The sequence below is a fragment of the Pleurodeles waltl genome, chromosome 5, assembly GCF_031143425.1.
Source record: "Pleurodeles waltl isolate 20211129_DDA chromosome 5, aPleWal1.hap1.20221129, whole genome shotgun sequence".
Taxonomy (NCBI): Eukaryota; Metazoa; Chordata; class Amphibia; order Caudata; family Salamandridae; genus Pleurodeles; species Pleurodeles waltl.
In genome coordinates this window covers 1311897469-1311916451 of record NC_090444.1, presented here as the reverse complement: position 1 = coordinate 1311916451, position 18983 = coordinate 1311897469, and positions in this window count along the sequence as shown.

Below are 18983 nucleotides of genomic sequence, written 5' to 3'. Positions count from 1 at the left end.
ATTCAGCTGACTGTGTGCATTGGAGGTTTCTGGGTGGGGTGAGGTGGGCAGTGGGTTCCCATAGGCTAGGGCGAGCTTTGTAGGCAAGGACCCTTTGTGAGGCAGGCTAAGTGGCAACCCATCCCCACCAGTGGTAAGAGCCATCTACACCTAGTCATGCTCCTGTGACTTCCATGTGTGCAGCAATCGGGCATAGGCCATGTACCCCATGTCCCTGTGATTAATTAGGGAACTCCAAATGCATGGCGTAGTGCAGCGGGCTGCTGTGTCTGTAGTGTCCGCCAACAGTAGCGGTATTGTATGCACTGAACATGTCTCTTCTTCCCCCCCCTTTTTGTGGTCTCCCTGTTCTTGTGTGCATTAGCATCATCAGGCGGAGGAGCTGTGCCACCGGAGCAGGGGGGAGCTGCATCCCACATGGCCCTGGAGGGCCAGACAACGGAGTCTGAATTCACCAGTGGGACAGAGGGCGAGGGGAGCTCCACGGCGGGAACAGGAGCTGAAACCAGTGACACTTCCTCTGATGGAAGCTCCCTTGCGGTGGCGGGCCCCTCTGTGCCCACCGCATCTATAGGTACAGCCACCACCCCCCTACCAGCACCGCCCTCCCAGCAGCCCCTCAGCGTGTGTCTCGTGGCCTCTCCCAGGAGGGTGGGCATCACCTTCGCCCCAGGCACCTCAGGCCCTGCTGCCCTCAGTGAGGAGGCTATTGACCTCCTAAGGATCCCTCACTGTTGGGCAGTCTACCATTCTGAATGCCATCCAGGGTGTAGAGAGGCAGTTGCAACAAAAATGCATACCTGGAGGGCATTCATTCTGGCCAGGCAGCCCAACAGAGCATTTCAGGCTCTGGCCTCTGCACTGATGGCAGCCATTGTCCCTGTGTCCAGCCTCCCACCTCCAACTTCCTCCACCCAGACCCAATCCCCAGTACCTCAGCCTATCCCAAGCACACAATCAGACCAGCATGCACACACCTCAACACACAAGAGTGGCTCAGGCAAGCATAAGCACCACACATCCCACAAGCACTCACACAAGCACCATACCCATGCACACATACCAACATCCACTGCCTCCACTGTGTCCCCCTCCTCCACGTCTCCCTCCTCCCTGTCACGTCTCCACTCGCCTGCATGCACGACATCTTCAGCCACTACCTCCATCACCAGCACGCCCATCACCACACACCGATCACGTGCACTCACCACCCCCACTACCATTCACACATCCCCCGTGTCCTCTACCAGTGTGTCTGAGCCCTCCTCCCAAACTACACAAATGCAGTCACAGACCCACCCAACAGCCATCCACCTCACGACAGCCTCCAGCCCATGCACCTTCACCCAAAGTCAGCCAACGAACACCTCCTACAACCACTACCTCTTCTTCCACTCCCAAACCCCCTCCATCTACCTGTCCCAGTGTGTCTAAAAAACTTTTCCTCTTAAATGTTGACCTCTTCCCTACACCTCCCCACCCCGCCCATCCCCTGGGGCCCGCATTTCCAGGTCCAAACCCAGCACCTCAGCCACCACATCACCGGGCACAGTGGTGCCAGCAATACCCGGTTTTTGGAGTGCGCCAAGCAACAGGGCTGCCAGTGTCCCAAGGAGCGAGGCCAAGGACATTCCCCCACCTCCAAAACAGAAGAAGTTGCCCACATCCCGGAGGGAGAAGGCCAAAACACCTGCCACCAAGGGCTCAGCCAAGACAAGTGTGTGGGAGTGACAAGACAGCTGCACCAGCATCCAAGGTGGGGAAGGGCCTGAAGCAGAAAGGCAAGTCATCGTCGCCGCCAACCTGTACGGCGGACAAGACCACCACCAGCACTGCCACATGCACCACCTCCAAGGACACCGGCGCTAGCAGCCCAGATACAGAGCCCTTCAGCAGCACCTCGGTCAGTGAGCCAGCTACCAGCACCACCATTAGACACCGCCACCAGCACGGCAGTCAGTGAGCCAGCCACCAGCACGGCAGTCAGTGAGCCAGCCACCAGCACGGCAGTCAGTGAGCCAGCCACCAGCACCGCCGCCGCCACAATGACTGCCGCAAGCACCGCCACTAATGCCACTTCCGCCAGCCCCGCGACAACCTGAGCCAGTGGCACCACCTCAGACATGGCTGCCATCCCCAGTGGTCATCCGTACGTGGCTGGTGGTCAGTTCCAGGGGCCTGGCCAGCTTCCATGTTGCCCCACCGTCAGTGGAGTATCACATCCACTACCTCAGTCCTTGGCAGATGAAGCACTCTGGGCACAAAGCCCCCTCCAGAACCAGTGGAGACTTATCCACTTGACTGTGGCTTTGCACTCCCCTGGATACATCAATGGGTATGGAGCCCTCTGGTGGAGCTTGCATTGTGCACTCATCCGGCTGAGGTGCCCCCCTTTCCTTCCCCCTGAAGTGCCTTTTTTATTTCGATCTGATGCCCCTGCAGAGTTCTCTCCGTTTCGATCGGGTATCTTGTGTGGGCCTCACCCATGCATTTTGGGCCCGGTGGTCCATGGACTATGTAGGTGCAGTACCTGGACTTGAATTCTTGGTGTACATATTTGTTTATTGTGTATATACATTTTTGACTAATGGATGTTTGATTACAATGGTTACAATCATTTCCTTTTGTCCTTGCGTTCTTCCGGGGGGGGGGGTCGGGGGTGTAAATGTAATGTTTCAGCATGTATTGGTGTGTGTGTTGTTGTAGGTGAGGGTGTTGCATGTGTGTCACTCTTTCCTCCCCCTCCCCTGTGTCGTAGGTGCAGTACTCACCTTGGTCAGCACTGCCGTCGGTCGTGCTCCTGGTAGAGGAGCAGGAAGACAATCGCAGGGAGTATTTGGAGTTCAGGCTCCATGGCGTCCTGGTTCCTCGTTCCTCGTGGAATGTGTAGAGGTGAGTGTTCTTCCTTCCAAGTCCTGCTTCCGCCATGTTTTTGTTTGCGTCGAATCCCCCCCCCCGGAAAAGGTGGCGGATTGGCCTGTCAATAGTGTGGGCGGTACATTGTCTTCCACCTGTCTGTTGGTGGTGACCGTCATGCTGTTTGTACCACTGTGGCGGCCAGAGTGTTAAAGTGGCTTTCTACGTTGGCGGTTTCCGCCACAGTCATAATTCCATTTTATTTACCGCCGACCTGTTGGCGGTTTTACCGCCGCTTTACCACCGACCGCCAGGGTTGTAATGAGAGCCTAAATATTTAAATTATTGGTCTGAAAATGAATCCCATCTCTAACATGTTTCAAAATCCTCTTTATTTTCTTCAATGCACGATGTCAATGCAAAACAGTCAACATGTGTTTTGAGACCTTCTGAACGACTGTTTAACAAAAATAAATAAAACCGTGTATAGACGCTGGGTGCACAAATATTCAAGAAAAAGCATTTAACATTTAATAGTGAATAAAAACATCCACCGATAAAATAACTGTCCTTATGCCAAAATGCAAACATAATGAACAGTTAGAGGTTATACAATAGCAGTTCCAGTGTCGTAACAGAGGCCCCCGTCTGTGCAGGGGTGGGGCGAGGTGCAGGGTGCCCTCAGCACAGAGCTCTGGCCTAAGAACCCCTCCCTAAATCCGGGGATTGGGGGGGGGGGGAGGCTTCCTGTACTGTGCAGGGGTTCTCAAGTTTGATTAGGCCACTGAGCAACTCAATTGTAATTACATTGGAACAGTACCTATTTCACTCTTATCTAGAAGAGCCGAGCAATTATACTCTCTCTATAACAGAGGTTTAATTGTTGAAAAATAGGAACACTCGACCAAAGGAAGGTCGCATCTCAGGCAGCAGCAAACTCATGATATGAGAGAAAAAACTAATCTTATTTATCTATTTTGCTATCTTAGACCTTAATTAAAGATCTGATCGAACAATACTTCCCATCAAAGCTTAAGCCCAAAGGTTAATTCCATAGTACATGAAATAATTAATACAATTCAAAATTAGAAATGATACTGTTTAATCCCTAACAGGATCGAACCGCTACAGGTCAGTCTCATACGTTGAGACACTGGTGTTAAATCAACATGGTCCCACTTCCGTGTGAATGAAATTAAATCACTAACAGCATCGTACATGCAAAGATCCTCTCCAAAGGAAGCAAAACAAGGTTGTCAAAATGAATGTTTCCTTCTGTACTGTACTATGACAATGTCATTACAAACGGGGTGAGACACTTAGCATCATAGTCGAACTGTTTAAATGATTAATAAATTAGTTACATGCACCTAAAAACAAAGCCGAGTACTAACTAGAATTAAAAAGGTTATGACCATTATCTCGTTCATGGTTTTTTTCAATCAAGTTATGTATCCCGCACAGCAGGTTGTTGAGGTGAAATGTTGCAACGGGAGACAAAAGCAATAGAAAAGCCATAACGTACGTTCAGAAAAGCCGTTGCTGTGTTCACATCCCCAGTAGCTCCTTCACTATAAGACACGGCCATACGCGCAAGGACAAATACCTAAAAATACACATATTTAAGTGCCTGCCATCTACAATTATATATTATTAAGTTCTCTCAAGAAAGTCACAGCTCAAATCTGCAAAAAAAAAAAAAAACGCGTGCTGGTAAGCACCTGGTATATATACCTTAGTTAATGAACTGCACCTGTGAGAGGGAGCATGGTCACCTATAGATAAGGAGAAAAGACTTTCAAGCACATTTCTAAACAGCATTCATGAGCCCCAACTATTACCATCAATCGATCAATCGAAAACAAAACACAAAGTGTGAGAACCGATACCATAAATAAATAAAAATGAGTACTAAAAATGGGCTAGCTGGCAGAAAAGAAATGTTAATTAAGAAGGAAAAAAGCCAAAATGGCGTGAACTAGGCTCGAAACTTGAGCTGTAACTAGTCACATGAAGGTGCCTCTACTCCAAATGGCTTCATATGTGCCTTTTGGAAGAAAAGCCTTCATTAAAATTGTGAACCCAAGAAACATTACGCAGCAGTTCTGAGTACATGAACCCCTTTAACACTAACAGTCAGAAAGAAAAATCTTTCTAAATAGCCCAAGCAAGTCTCTAACCATGAGCTCAGCCCATTATTAATAAAAGGAAGTTGCATCTACTCTATATGGGTTTTCATCTACTTTTCAGAACAAAAATCTTATTAAACCATTTTTAATTTGTTGATCAAAAATGTCTTCCTGGCTTTTCTCTTTTCTAAATCTTCACCACACCTGTGTTTTTTTACTTCATTCATACCAATGAATATTATGCTCTATAGTTGAGCAAGTTAGTGTGATGACCTGAAATGTATCGCGCCATTGGGTACTTGTCCAAATTCTTAATGGCCCTGAGATGCTCCTTCCATCTAGTTTTCAATTTGCACACGATGGATCGTGTTTTATTTACCCACAAACATTATATATTTACTGTTGGAAGTGTTACAACAGTTGAGTGAATCAATACACAATTGATAAACTCCGGTTACATCTACAAATATCTTGACATCAGATACATGTTTACACATTTGAAGGAACCTTTAGGTAGTCACAGAAGCCATCTTCTTTTAGTACTCCTGGGGTTGTAATTAATAGTGTCACTAGGGCTAAGTAATGTGAAAGTAATGTGTGTGTGCCTTTCTTTACGCTAATTTAGGTTTAGCTGGGAACAGGCTTTCCGAGATCAGGATTCAAGGTTAAAACATCCCAATGTTTATGTAAGCTATTATAGATTCTTCTATTGCTGTAACTAGTGATAAATCAAATCTCATTGTTGGTGTTTTTATTTGCTGTTCGAAGACCCCATAGGATAAGGGCACACGTTATAGTTACCTTAAGGCACAAGTTATAGTTACTTAAGATGACTCTATAGCTGTTGAATTTCCATGGTTTATGTGCGTAAAATCTGAACATAACTGTAATGTTCCTGCAACCTTTGTTTTTTGAGTGAATATATAGTATATTCATCCAAAAAACAAAGGTTACAGGGACATTAGATTTAAGTTCACGTTTCATTCATACAAAACCATAGAATTTCAACAGTTATGGTTATACTTATAGTTTTAGTTATGTTAAGAACCTATAATTCCTTGCCTCAAGTTACGTTCAAGCACAAAGTTATAATTTCTTCAGATAACTATAGCTGCTAGACCTGGCAACCTTGGTGTGGTCTACCCTCACTTATTGCCTCTAGGTTGTTGCTGTGTGCTGGACTCTGTTTTTGCTGTTCTTGTTACTTTGGGCACTTTACCACTGCTGACCAGTGCTAAAGTGCAAGTGCTCCCTATGTGAAATTGTATGTGTAATTGGCTTTTCCATGATTGGCATATTTCATTTACTAGTACGTCCCTAGTAAAGTGAACTAGAGGTGCCTAGGGCCTGTAAATCAAATGCTACCAGTGCGCCTGCAGAACTGATTGTGCCACCCACATATGTAGCCCTGTAAACATGGCTCAGACCTGCCACTGCAGTGTCTATGTGTGCAGTTTTATGACTGCCAATTCGACATGGCAAGTGTACTCACTTGCCAGGACCAAACCTTCCCTTTTTATACATGTAAGGTACCCCTAAGGTAGGCCCTAGGTAGTCCCATGGGCAGGATACAGTGTATGTTAAAGGTGGGACATATACTAATGTGAATTACATGTTCTAACAGTGAAATACTGCCAAATTCGGTTTTCACTGTTGCAAGGCCCATCTATCTCATAGGTTAACATGGAGGCTGCCTTTAAATATCCTTAAAATGTAGTTTCCCTTTGAGAGCAGATGGAAATTTTGAGTTTGGGGTCTATTAACTCACACTTTAAAAATACATCTGTTAGTGAAGTTGTTTTTTAGATTGTTAGTTTGAAAATGCCGCTTTTAAAAATTAGATATTTTCTTGATTTAACCATTCTGTGACTCTGCCTGTTTGTGGATTTCCTGTCTGGGTCAGACTGACAGTTGGGCTGTTTGTGAATCTCCTCTAAACAGTGACACAAAGGGAGCTGGGGTGTAGCCTGCATATCCTGATGAGCCATCTGGGATGGTGTGGAGGGAGGAGTGGTCACTTACACCTAAATGGGCTGTGCCTGTCCTCACACAATGCAGTCTCTAACCCCCAGTGTGTGTCTGGGGTCGGGCCTACTTCAAAGGCAGAAAGGGGTGTAAGTAGTGGACCCAAAACCCCAGACTATTAGATCACTTCTGGAACCAAGAGGAACCTCTGATGTTAGAAATGGGGTCTTTGGTTGGCAGTCAGGTTACTCCCTGTCCAAGCAAGGACCCTCACTCTAGTCAGGGTAAAGGCGAAACACACCTGGTTAACCTCCGTTCACCCTCTTGGTAGCTTGGCAGGAGCAGAAAGGCTCAACCCAGAATCAATGTGTAAAATATTTGCACCAACACACACAGTAATGCAGTGAAACACTACAAAATTAGCACCACACAGGTTTAGAAAAACAACAAATATTTTATCTAAGTAAACAAGACCAAATATGATAAAAATCCACAATACACAGTTAAAAAAAAAAGGCTTTAGTCATTAAAAACTCAAAAATAGTGCCTAGAAGCACCAATACTGCAATTTGATGTTAAGTGGTGTTGTGACAGAGTCGTTTCCCACAATGCGACGCCACTGGTGCCGTTTATGGAGTCACACGGACCCCAAGTACAGTACCTTAGCAAAAAGTGAGGAAAACAGGCTGGTGCATGGAGTCAGGAAACAAGGTGTTGCTGGATTCGAGGAGGCGTCGGTTCGGGTGACGCGGGGCGGAGGAGCAGATGGGTCGCAAAGAGGCGTCTGATCCTTACTGCAGAGCGATGGAGGTGTGGCAGCGTTGGTTGTGAGGTGTCGGTCCCTTGGTACTTCCAGCAGAGACGAAGTCCGGCGAAGTCATGGTACTGTGGGGCGACCTCGAGCTCATGTCACGGGGTCACAGGCGCCACAACGGAATTGGGTGTCACGAACGTGGGTGTTACGACACAACCAATCTCAACAAAGTCATGCGGGATGTGCGGCTGCAGCAATGCTGGGCCTGGAGAGTCATTGGGATCATCGCGCTTCTTCGGGATCCACAGCTTCAGGTGCAGGTGGAGGCGTGGGTTCTGTGCAGTAGCGACCTTAGTGAAGTTGCACAGTGTCGTCCAGTGTCGTTTCACAGGATTTCACAAAAAATTCACTTCCAGGGGCCCAGGAACTGGAATGGCAACCTCCTGCAAGCTAGAGTCCACAGCATGTAGACTCAAAACTGAATGGTGAAGCCTTTGCTGTCCCTAATGCTTCAAAACAGGAGGCAGGCTCTACTCCAAGCCCTTGGAGATACCTCTCAAGCAGGAATGCATAACAAAGTCCAGTCTTTGCCCCCTTTCACAGGCAGAAGCAGCAACTGCAGGATAGGCAAAAAAAGCACAGTCACAGGCAGGGGCAGCACTTCTCCTCAGCTCTTCAGATCTTCTCCTTGACAGAGGTTTCTCTTGATTCCAGAAGTGATCTAAGGTTTGGGGTTCTGGGTCCACTACTTATACCCCTTTCTGCCTTTGAAGTAGGCAAACTTCAAAGGAAAGACTCTGTTGTTCACAAGATCCTGGCTTGCACGGGCAAGGCTCCAGACACACAGCAGAGGGTTGGAGACTGCATTGTGTGAGGGCAGACACAGCCCTTTAAGGTGTCAGTGACCACTCCTCCCTCCACTCAAGCCCAGATGGCTTATCAGGATATGCAGGCTACACCCCAGCTCCCTTTGTGTCACTGTCTAGAGGAGATTCACAAACAACCTGTTGGACCTGGCCCTTTTTGCAGGTTCATCCCCAGACTTTTTGCCTCCTTACTCCTATTTTCCCTAACATCTTGTTGTTGGCTCGAGGACTCTGAGCACTTTATCACTGCTGATCAGTGCTGAAGTGCAGGTGCTCTCCCTTCTGAAGTTGGTATGATCGGCTTACACCTAATTGACAAATTTAAGTTACCTGTAAGTGCTTTGTCCATGGGATCTTTATACCCAGGGCCTGTAAATTGAATGCTACTACTGGGCCTGCAGTGCTGCTTGCGCCACCCACATAAGTAGCCATTCAAATCTGTCTCAGGCCTGCTGGCACAGGACCTGAGTACACAGTTCAATGCCACAGGGACCTGGCATCTAAATTTACTTGCTAGACCCAGAAGTCCCCTTTTACTACATGCAAGCCACCCTTAAGGAAGGCCCTAGCTAGCCCATGGGCAGGGTGCTATGTATGTAGAAGGTAGGACATGTGCCTGCTTGTGTGGCCTGTCCTGGACAAACAGCCTAGTTTCTTTCTCACTGCTGTGAGTACTGCCTTCTCATGGCATTGCATTGGAAATGCCCTGCCTTATGTCTAAGGAGTAGTGTCTGATTAATGAGGGGTAGCGTAGGCATGTTTGGTATGGTTGTAATGGTAGTGAGAAATGCTGCTTACTGGTGTAGGTGGATTTTTTTATTATCATTACAGAAATGGCACGTCTCGAAAGTAAGCACGTCTCTGTGCTTATGACTCTGGTGTTTAGCAGCTTGACTCCAATCCATGTCTCGGCAGAGTGACAGTTGGGCTTTGTGCATACTTTTCAGACATCCTGTACATATGCAGGGTGGAGATGTCACAGAGGTGCATCTACATATTGAATGGTCTTCCTGGGCTGAGAAAAGGGGAGGCAGGGCACACTTGCATCTGTAAAGGCTGTGCCCTGGCCTCACACAAAGGACTTGTGTACCCTCAACTGATGTCTAGAGCCTGTGCTGGAGGAGAAAGGGGACACTCCTGGAACCTGTTGTAATTCGTTGGAACCTCCTCTCCCCCTCATTGTTAAACCTTTGCAAAACTGAGTATGAGTACAGGGGATTTTCCCCATGAAAAGGAGACACTTGACACTTTTATCATGCTTGTAACTGGACACAGAATGCTGCTTGAGGGACTCACCAGGATCCGTCTTGGACTACTGCTGCTGGGCTGACCTGTGATCTGCTAGGTCACCAAGAGGAACTGCCACTGTATGCATCCCCCTTGTGCTGGCTGGTTGCTGGGCCCTGCTATCCTGTGCTCCACTTTGGTGTCCACAGGGGCTGGGTGCTGTGACTGCCTGGTAAGTGCTTCGTGAATGCTTCTCTTTATCCATCTGGCGCCTTGAGAGCACCTTCTTTATATTTGCCTAGTGCTCTACTTAATTGGCCTCAAAGCGCCCTGAGAGTGCCCTGTCCATTCCTATAGCTCCTGGAGAGTGCTTTATTGTGTGGCTGCTGAAGAAAATCACTGCTGCGACCCAGGCACTCGGAGATCCTCAAGCGCATCCAAAGCATGCTGTGTCCCGTGCCCCCGGGGCACTGCCAGGTGAAAAATGGAGCACGGGCACTCCTAACGGTGCCCCCGGGGTGAAGCACGCTGCAGGAAGTGCCTCCGGGGCTCCCACAGGCCTCTCCTCCCAGTGCCTGGAGCGACTGCGGCTGAACCAGGGCAAGGGAGGAAGAAGGCTCCCAGCAAAGGGGCCAGTAAAGAAGGCGGGCGGATCTCCCTGCCGGAGTCCTCCACTCCCCAGTTCGGTAGATTGAATCCTGGACTGGGTTGGGTCCTGAGCTAGGAGGCTCACCCCCACCCTGCATGCTGAGACCCAGGACATATGGTTTCCAGTCACCATAGTGAGATGGGGCTGACTGGAGCCACCCTTCTTGCCCCACACTGCACTCCCCTGCCGGCAAACCAGGGAGAAAGGAGAATGAAGGAACGGACCAGAGGTGAGGATCCCAGTGTAAGTTGGCATTGTGGTGCTTTTTTCTTCTCCCCGGCACATTTTTGGGGATCGCCGGGGCCTTCATTGTTTGGGAAGTCCCATATCGTGGGATGGGCCGAGGCCTCAACGGAGGCTCCGTCCCGCCAGCAGCCAACAGGTACGTCCCCACTCCAGGGGCATAGGAACTGCTGTGAGCCAACCCATACCTTTGCAATTGGTGATATGTCTTGGGTCTGATTTGCCATGTGCTCTCTAATGCACCATATTTTATCTGATGTGTTTGCTAATGTTATGGACATGTATGCTAGTATGATTCCTATTACTTGCCGTATGTTTGCTAATGTTCCTGTTATGGGCATTTATGCCAATATGTTCTTATGACTTGCCATGTGTTTTCTGATGTTCCTGGTATGGGCATTTATGAGGATCTTGTGCCATGCATTATTCTAGTAATGTTTTTCTTGACTACTGTTTATGTTGAAGAATAATGAGTAACCTGTGTGTTATATGTGACTACTGCTGGTTGCTGCAGAGCAACAGTACTGTGTAATGTTCTGACAACTGCTTGGGTAGCAGGGTATTAATGACATGTTGTGTTTGGTCTAATAATGTTGTGTACACTACTGTTCATTGTTATATAACTAGGTGTTGTGTTCCTTTGTGGTGGGGATAGTGTATTATGTGTGTTGTATGTGTTGTGCAAAAGCTTTACACATTGCCTCTGGGATAGGCCTGACTGCTCGTGCCAAGCTACCAAGGGGGTGAGCAGTTTTTATCTTGGGTGTGCAACTCCCTTGCCCTGACTAGAGTGGGTAGGTTCTGCCTGGCTTAGGTGCATACCCTAGCCAACCAGAAACCCCATTTCTAACAGTGTCCATACAACAATTCAAAGGGACTAAAACCAAGTTGTTTTTGTGGCACCTCCCTGTAAGCAAACAGAAGGCATGTCAAGAGGAAGTCCCACTTATGCCTGAAGGGCTCTGACAGGCCCATAATCTTGCCTTTCAAGGTGCAGATGAATCTCTCAACCGACCTCTTGGGGTGGTAAGGAGTGGTGAACTTGTAGGTCACCCACACTCCTTCCACAGAGACTTCATATATGTGGATATGAAGTTGAGACCCCTGTCAGATATCACCTCTTTGGGGATCCCAATGCGGGTAAACACCCCCCCATTAATTCACGTCCTACCATAGGGGCTGTGATTGACCTCAGAGGTGTTGCTGACTACAGTAAAAGGTTGGAGGGAAGCCTTACATTTCCCACCAATCTTGACACTTGCCTGACAAGTCTGGCAAGACCTACAATGTGCATCAGAGTGCCTGCACATTTGGGGCAAGTAAAAGTAGGTGACAAGCCATTCAAAGGTCTTGTCCTGCCCAAATGTCCTGCTAAATGCACGTCATGAGCCAGACCCAGTAGGAAGGCTCTGAAGCACTGGGGTACACAAGAACACGGGCTGCCCCAGGCTCAGCAACCATAGGCTTGCTATATTGGAGGCCATCCTCCCAATAAATCAAGTGTGAAACAGGCTCATTGCCAGCCTCCTGGTCTGCAACCTGCTGCAGCAAACCCTCTTAAGTAGGGTATGTTTTCTGTGCCTCACAGAATGCTTCCCTGGTGGGTCCCCCTTCCTGCTGCCTCTGGGTCACCTCGGGTACCTCCCCCAGTTCAGCCACCTTCTCCCCTGTCAGCTCTTAGGCATTCCCTTCAGGTTCGGCCACCTCCCGGACTGTGGGAATGTCTGGGGTGGGTTTCCCACACCCCTTGCCCTTCCTCCTTCGTGGAGACTCCTGGGCCATTATTTCAGGCTCCAGGGCCTCCTGATCACCCTGAAGGACTACCATTGACTGGGTGGACACACACACACACACACACACACACACTGAGGCAGACCCAACATCTCCAAGTGAGACCTGTGTTCCACCTCCTTCCAAGGAGAATCCTCCAGGTCATTGCCAAGCAGACTATCTATAGACATGGTTGTACTTACAGCTACTCTCAAGGCACCCTAGACCCCCCAATTAAAAGGAACCTGCACCACTTTGCACAGGAATTCTAAATTGGCTACTGTGACTACTTTGTGAAGTGCATAGGGAACTACCTGCTCTTTGAAAACCAGGTGACTCCACAATAGTCACACTGGCTCCTGTGTCTCTCAGAGCCTCCACCCTCTGCCCATTGATGGTCACCCACTGCCTTTACTTCTTAGTGTTCTTAGGCATGAGGGTCCTCTGGACCATCTTACTGTCTGCTAGTGAGTCAAGGGTCATCTCAGATGGCTCCCACCCACCTGTAACCAACTCCTCCTCATGGCCAAACCCTGTGACTGAGCACCAGTTGGTGCCTATGTCCCTTTGGGACATTTGGGATCCCCCCCCCATGTGACCCTCCTGAGCACATACATACCACTTTTGGGGACCCCTCTCTGCAGGTTTCCCCATAGAGAACCATGGTTTCTTTCCAACTGGGGGATGGAAATCTTTACCTGGGGAACTAGGTTGGGGCTCTTTAGAGTACTCACCCTGGTTACCCTTACCCTCCACTTCTTCTGATGTGGACCCTGCCCACCCTCGGCGGAGTTTCCCCCATTCCTCTTCTGGACCCTGGTTCTTTTCCCACTGGTCTGCTTCCTGAGCAAGTGTCCTGGGGTCAGTCAGCTTGCTGTCAATTAGGCGCTGGAACAGCTCTGGAAAACAAAGACTATACAAGTGCTCCCATGCAATCAAATTGTACAGCCCCCTCGTAAGTTGTCACCTTCCTGCCCTTCACCCAACCATCTAGTGTCCTGCAAAAATAGTCAACACATTCTAACCAGGTTTGGAATTCCTTTGTTTTGTAGGACCTAAATTTGTCCTTGTACTGCTCAGGGGTGAGACTATGGGGGTCATTACGACCTCGGTGGTCTTTTCGCAAGACCGCCGAGGTACCGCCGTGCTGAAGACCGTGTATTATGACCGCTGGCAGCCCGCTGTACTTTTTCGTACGGAAAGCCGCCAGCAGCCATACTGGCGGACAGCAGGAAAGTGGAGGTTGCTCCACCTCCACCGCCACGTCAACAGAACACCGCCCACTAAATCACGTCCCATGATTCGGTGTGGCGGTGTTCTGGTGACGGTGTTCTGGTGGCGGAGCTGCCCCGATGGATCCCGTCCCCTCTCGGAGGATCAACGGACAAGGTAAGTTGATCGTCCGTTAGGGAAGGGGGTTGGGGGGTGTTGTGTGTTGTGTGCGTTCATGCGGGTGTGCATCTGGGAGTGTAGAGGGGGTGAGTGAGTGTATGCGTGCGGGGGGTGTTGTGTGTATGGGAAATGTGTGCGGGTCGGATGGTGTGCATGTCTGTGTGTATGTGTGCGGGTATGTGTTGTCGGGGTGTATGTGTGCGTGTAGGGGTGTGTATATGTGCATGTTCAGGGTGGGGAGGGGGTTGTGCCACCTTTGGGGGGTGGCAGGGGAACGGGGGGGTGGGGGGAGGATTCGTGGGGGGCAGCAGGGTTGGGGGAGACCCCTATCAGTGCCAGGGAAGGAATTCCCTGGCACTGATAGTGCCTACCGCCATGGATCTCATGGCGGTTCCCAACCACCCGAGATCCATGGCGGTATACAGGTCCTGATACCGTCGGCGGTCTAGTGACGACCGCCGGGCTGGAGACCGGAATCTCCAGCCCAGCGGTCTTCACCGCCATGGCGGTCGGAATGGTGAAGTGGCGGATGACCGTGGCGGTAACCATCGCGGTCATAATGCCATTTTTTTCCCACCGGCCTGTTTGCGGTCTTACCGCCACTTTACCACCGACCGCCAGGGTCGTAATGAGGGCCTATATGTTGTGAGTAGAGCATCCTTCATTATAGAGTGAGTTCCTGATAATCACCTAAAGATGTCATAGTGTCCCTCCCCTCTACCACGAAGAGCTTCCACAGACCTGCCCCCCAGTGTGTTCCAGGAAGCATGTTCATGTGGAGAGCAGATTCATACCCCTTGATCCACTGATAGATGTCATCATCCCTCTTGTAATCCTTCACCAGGTCTTTAGGAATGTGCAACCTCCTCTCAGGCTGCAATGAGGTACTGCTGCCACTGTCTCTGCTAGACTGTCTCCTTTGATCCAGCTCCCTTAAACTGAGCTCATGAGCAAAGAACATCTTTTTCTCCTCTATGGCCAACCTCCTCTGTTCCAGCTCCATCTTAAGCTTCTCTAAATCAAACTGGTGCATCCTCTCTGCCTGTCTGTCTTGCAACTCCTCAGGGGTCAGACCTTTGGATGACACACTGCTACCTGCCCTGGAGACCCTCCCCCAGACACAACAGGTACATCCACTACACCACCCGGATTATTCTGCACCTCCTCGCCCACATCTTCCTCAGCTGCCACCCAGGCCCTCAATGCCTTTTGCAGCTCCTCCTTCCTGGTGGAGCTCTTGATTGGGCAGGCAAGATCCTTACAAAACTGATTCAGTTGAGCAGATTACTTCTGGAACCAAGGGGGACCTCTACCAAGGGGAAGAGCTGGAAGAGGAGTACTGCCCTGTAGGAAAGAACCCTCTTTTTGGCATGTTGCCCACAATTTCTGCCTGATGTCAGTGTGTTTAACTGTGTCACTGGGATCCTGTTAACCAGGACCCTAAGGCTTATGTTCTTTCTCCTCTAAATTATGTCACTGCATACTGGTGACCCAGTATTTCATCCCAAATTGGCATACTGGTCACCCCTTATAAGTCCCTAGTATATGGTACTTAGGTACCCAGGGCATTGGAGTTCCGGGGGATCCCTATGGGCTGCAGCATTACTTTTGACACCCATAGAGAGCCCATGCAAATGTTTCTACAGGATTGCCATTGCAGCCTGCGTGAAATGGTGCATGCACCATTTCACAGCCATTTACACTGCACCAGGACACTTATAAGTCACCCATATAACGGCCTTCCAAACCTGAAGGCTGGATGCAGAGTACCTGTGTGTGAGGACACCCCTACACTAGCAGAGGTGCCCCCATGTTGTCCATGATGATTTTCCCAAACTTCGTGAATGCGGGGATGCCATTTTACGCATGTACTGGACATAGGTTTTTACCTATGTCCAGCTTCACAATGGTAACTTCGAATATGGCCATATAAGGTGTCTAACATCTTGGAATTATATCCCAATGCTGATTCTAGCATTAGTTTTATAATTCCATGCAATTTGGGGGCTCCACAGTGGACCCCCCACTACTGCCATACCGGCCTTCTGAGGTTTTCCAGGCAGCCCCAGCTGTTGCCACCTCACAGACAGGTTCCTGCCCTCCTGTTGCTGAAGCAGCTCGAGCCCAGGAAGGCAGAACAAAGAATTTCCTTTGGGAGAGGGGTGCTACACCCTCTTCCTTTGGAAATAGATGTTACAGTCATGGGAGGGGTAGCCTCCCAGAGCATCTGGAAATGCTTTGAAGGGCACAAATGGTGCCCTCCTTGCATAATCCAGTCTATACCAGTTCAGGGACCCCCAGTCCTTGTTCTGGCATGAAAATGGATAAAGGGGAGTGACCACTCTCCTGTCCATCACCACCCCAGGGGTGGTGCCCAGAGCTCCTCCAGAGTGTCTCTGGGTTTTTCCATCTTGGATTCCAAGATTATGGGGCACTCTGGGAGCATCTGAGTGGCCAGTGCCAGCAGGTGACCTCAGAGCCCTCCCCTGAAAGGTGCTTACCTGTGTAGCTGAGTAATCCCCCTTTCAGGGCTATATTGGGTCTCTCCTCTGGGTGTTTCATCAGATTCAGATTGCAAGACTCCAGCAGGAATCGCCTGCATCCTTTACTTCACCTTCTACCAATGGAACTGCACCTGTACCCTCCACGAACTCTACAAACTGCAACAAACAGCAAAGACAACTTCTGCAACATTTTATCTTCACCTCCTGCCAGAAACTGCCACTGTTTCCAGGTCATGCATCCTCCAAGGACTGACTGTCTTCAGCCTGCACCGGAAGAACAAAGAAGTCTTCTTTGAAGTGAAGGAGCCACTTCCATGCTTCAGCAGGCACCCCTCTGCTGCTATGACCAGTGGTTTTGGTCCCCTCTCCTGAAGAAGTGCCCTAGCCAGGTAAAACCTTAACGCACGTAAAGTAATGAATCAGATTTTGTACTCACCCCCTTGTGGCTGCTGTGATGCCCCCAACTCCAGATAGGGCACTGCCAGGATGCAGAACATCAGGGGTTCAGGGTACGACGGGCACTCCTTCCTCCTTGGGAGGCCAGCCCCAGCTGGGCCTTCACTGTCTTCCTTGCCCAGCGGCGCAGGTTCTCCCACCGTTTGCAGCAGTGGGTGCTCCGCCTGTCAAAGACCCCCATTGTCCGCACCTCCTTGGCTATGGCACACCAAATACCCTTTTTCTGATGAGCACTGACCTGCAGGAAAAAGACAAGAGAAAAGGGAACACGTTAACCGTCCGGACCGTCACACTCATGGCCCACCATATCCCTCCCATCCCCTGACGCATATACCCTGACCACCATACATGCAGCACTTTGGCCAGGACGCCTCAGCGCCCCCCTCATGTGGCTTACGCACACAGCACTCTATACATTCATGGTCCACGCATCATGGTCACAGTGTACTCACCTGTTTGTCTGGAGGACCATAATGTGTACTGGGGTAGGACCCCATCCACCAGTCTCTCCAACTCCTCCGCAGTGAAGGCAGGGGCCCTTTCCCCAGACACATGAGCCATTGTCACTTCCAGACACAGGTCACAGAAGCACTTGCAGTGTAAGTCCTCTCCTGTTGAAGGTCAGGTAGCAAGTGAGTGAATAGATAGAAAATGGCGGTCACGTCGGCCCGGTGCGTACCGTCACCGCCGTCGTACATCGCCATTGGCTCCTGGAACCCATCGGGCCCAATGATAAACAATGCGAAGTTGCGCCGCGGTCGTCGACCACCTACCGCAAAGGTGCACAACGTCAGCGGAATTACCTCATTTCCACTTGTCCCTCCTCACAGGTCAGGCAGCCGCCATTTCAGGGGGGCACAGGAAATGGCACCTAACTGCGTCACAGCAGACATTGGCACAGCAACTGACTCTTGGATTCACAAACTGGTTCTGTAAATGTAGAAATACATCTTATTGCAATTGATGTGTGATTATGACCCTCTGCTCACCATTTTTCTCCCTAGGCTTCAACCGCTGAGGATGAACATGAGATGGAGACATCCTCAAGTGTACATACCCCTGGTGGACCTTGCGACAATGGAGGACAGACACATTATACTAACATACAGACTTGATCAGGCCACAATCCAAGAACTGTGTGCCTAATTGGAGCCAGACCTGATGTCAGCTATCCGTCAGCCCACAGGTATCCCCTTTCTAGTGCAGGTCCTGTCAGTGCTCCATTTCCTGGCAAACAACAGTGGACATGGCATCGGGGATGTCTCAGCCAATGTTCTCCAACGTGCTGACCAGAGTGTTGTCAGCCCTGCTTAAACAGATGCGCAGCTATATTGTATTCCCCCAGGTGCAGGATTTGGCCACAGTGAAACCTGACTTTTATGCCCTGGGACATATCCCCAACATCATTGGTGCCATTGATGGTACACATGTAGCATTTGCCCCCCCCCCACCCCGGAGAAATGAACAAATGTTCAGGAATAGAAAAAGCTATCACTCTATGAATGTGCAGCTGGTGTGTTTGGCGGACCAGTACATCTCCCGTGTGAATGCCGAGTATCCTGGCTCTGTGCATGACTTCTTTATCTTGAGGAATAGCAGCATCCCATATGTGATGGGCTGACTCCAGAGGCACTGGGTGTGGCTAATAGGTGAGCCCAAGGTCCCCACCCAGTATATGTTGGTGTCTGGGTTTGGGGTTGTCCCTAAGGGTTAGTGTGTGTCTAGCAGTTGTCCCTCGATATTTGCAGGTGACTCTGGTTACCCCAACCTCTCATGGCTACTGACCCCAGTGAGGAATGCCAGGACAAGGGCAGAGGAACGTTACAATGAGGCACATGGGCAAACAAGGAGGACAATTGAAAGAACCTTTGGTCTCCTGAAGGTCAGGTTCCGGTGCCTCCATCTGACAGGTGGATCCCTGTACTAATCACCCAAGAAGGTGTGCCAGATCATCGTTGCATGTTGCACAACCTAGCCTTGAGACGCCAGGTGCCTTTTCTGCAGGAGGATGAGCCTGGAGATGGTCTTGTGGCAACGGTGGAGCCTGTGGACAGTGAGGAAGAGGAGGAAGAGGATGAAGATGTGGACAACAGAAGTATTATCATACAGCAGTTCTTCCAGGGACACACAGGTGAGACACTGTAACTTCACTTAACTTTTCAGTTTTCTGTT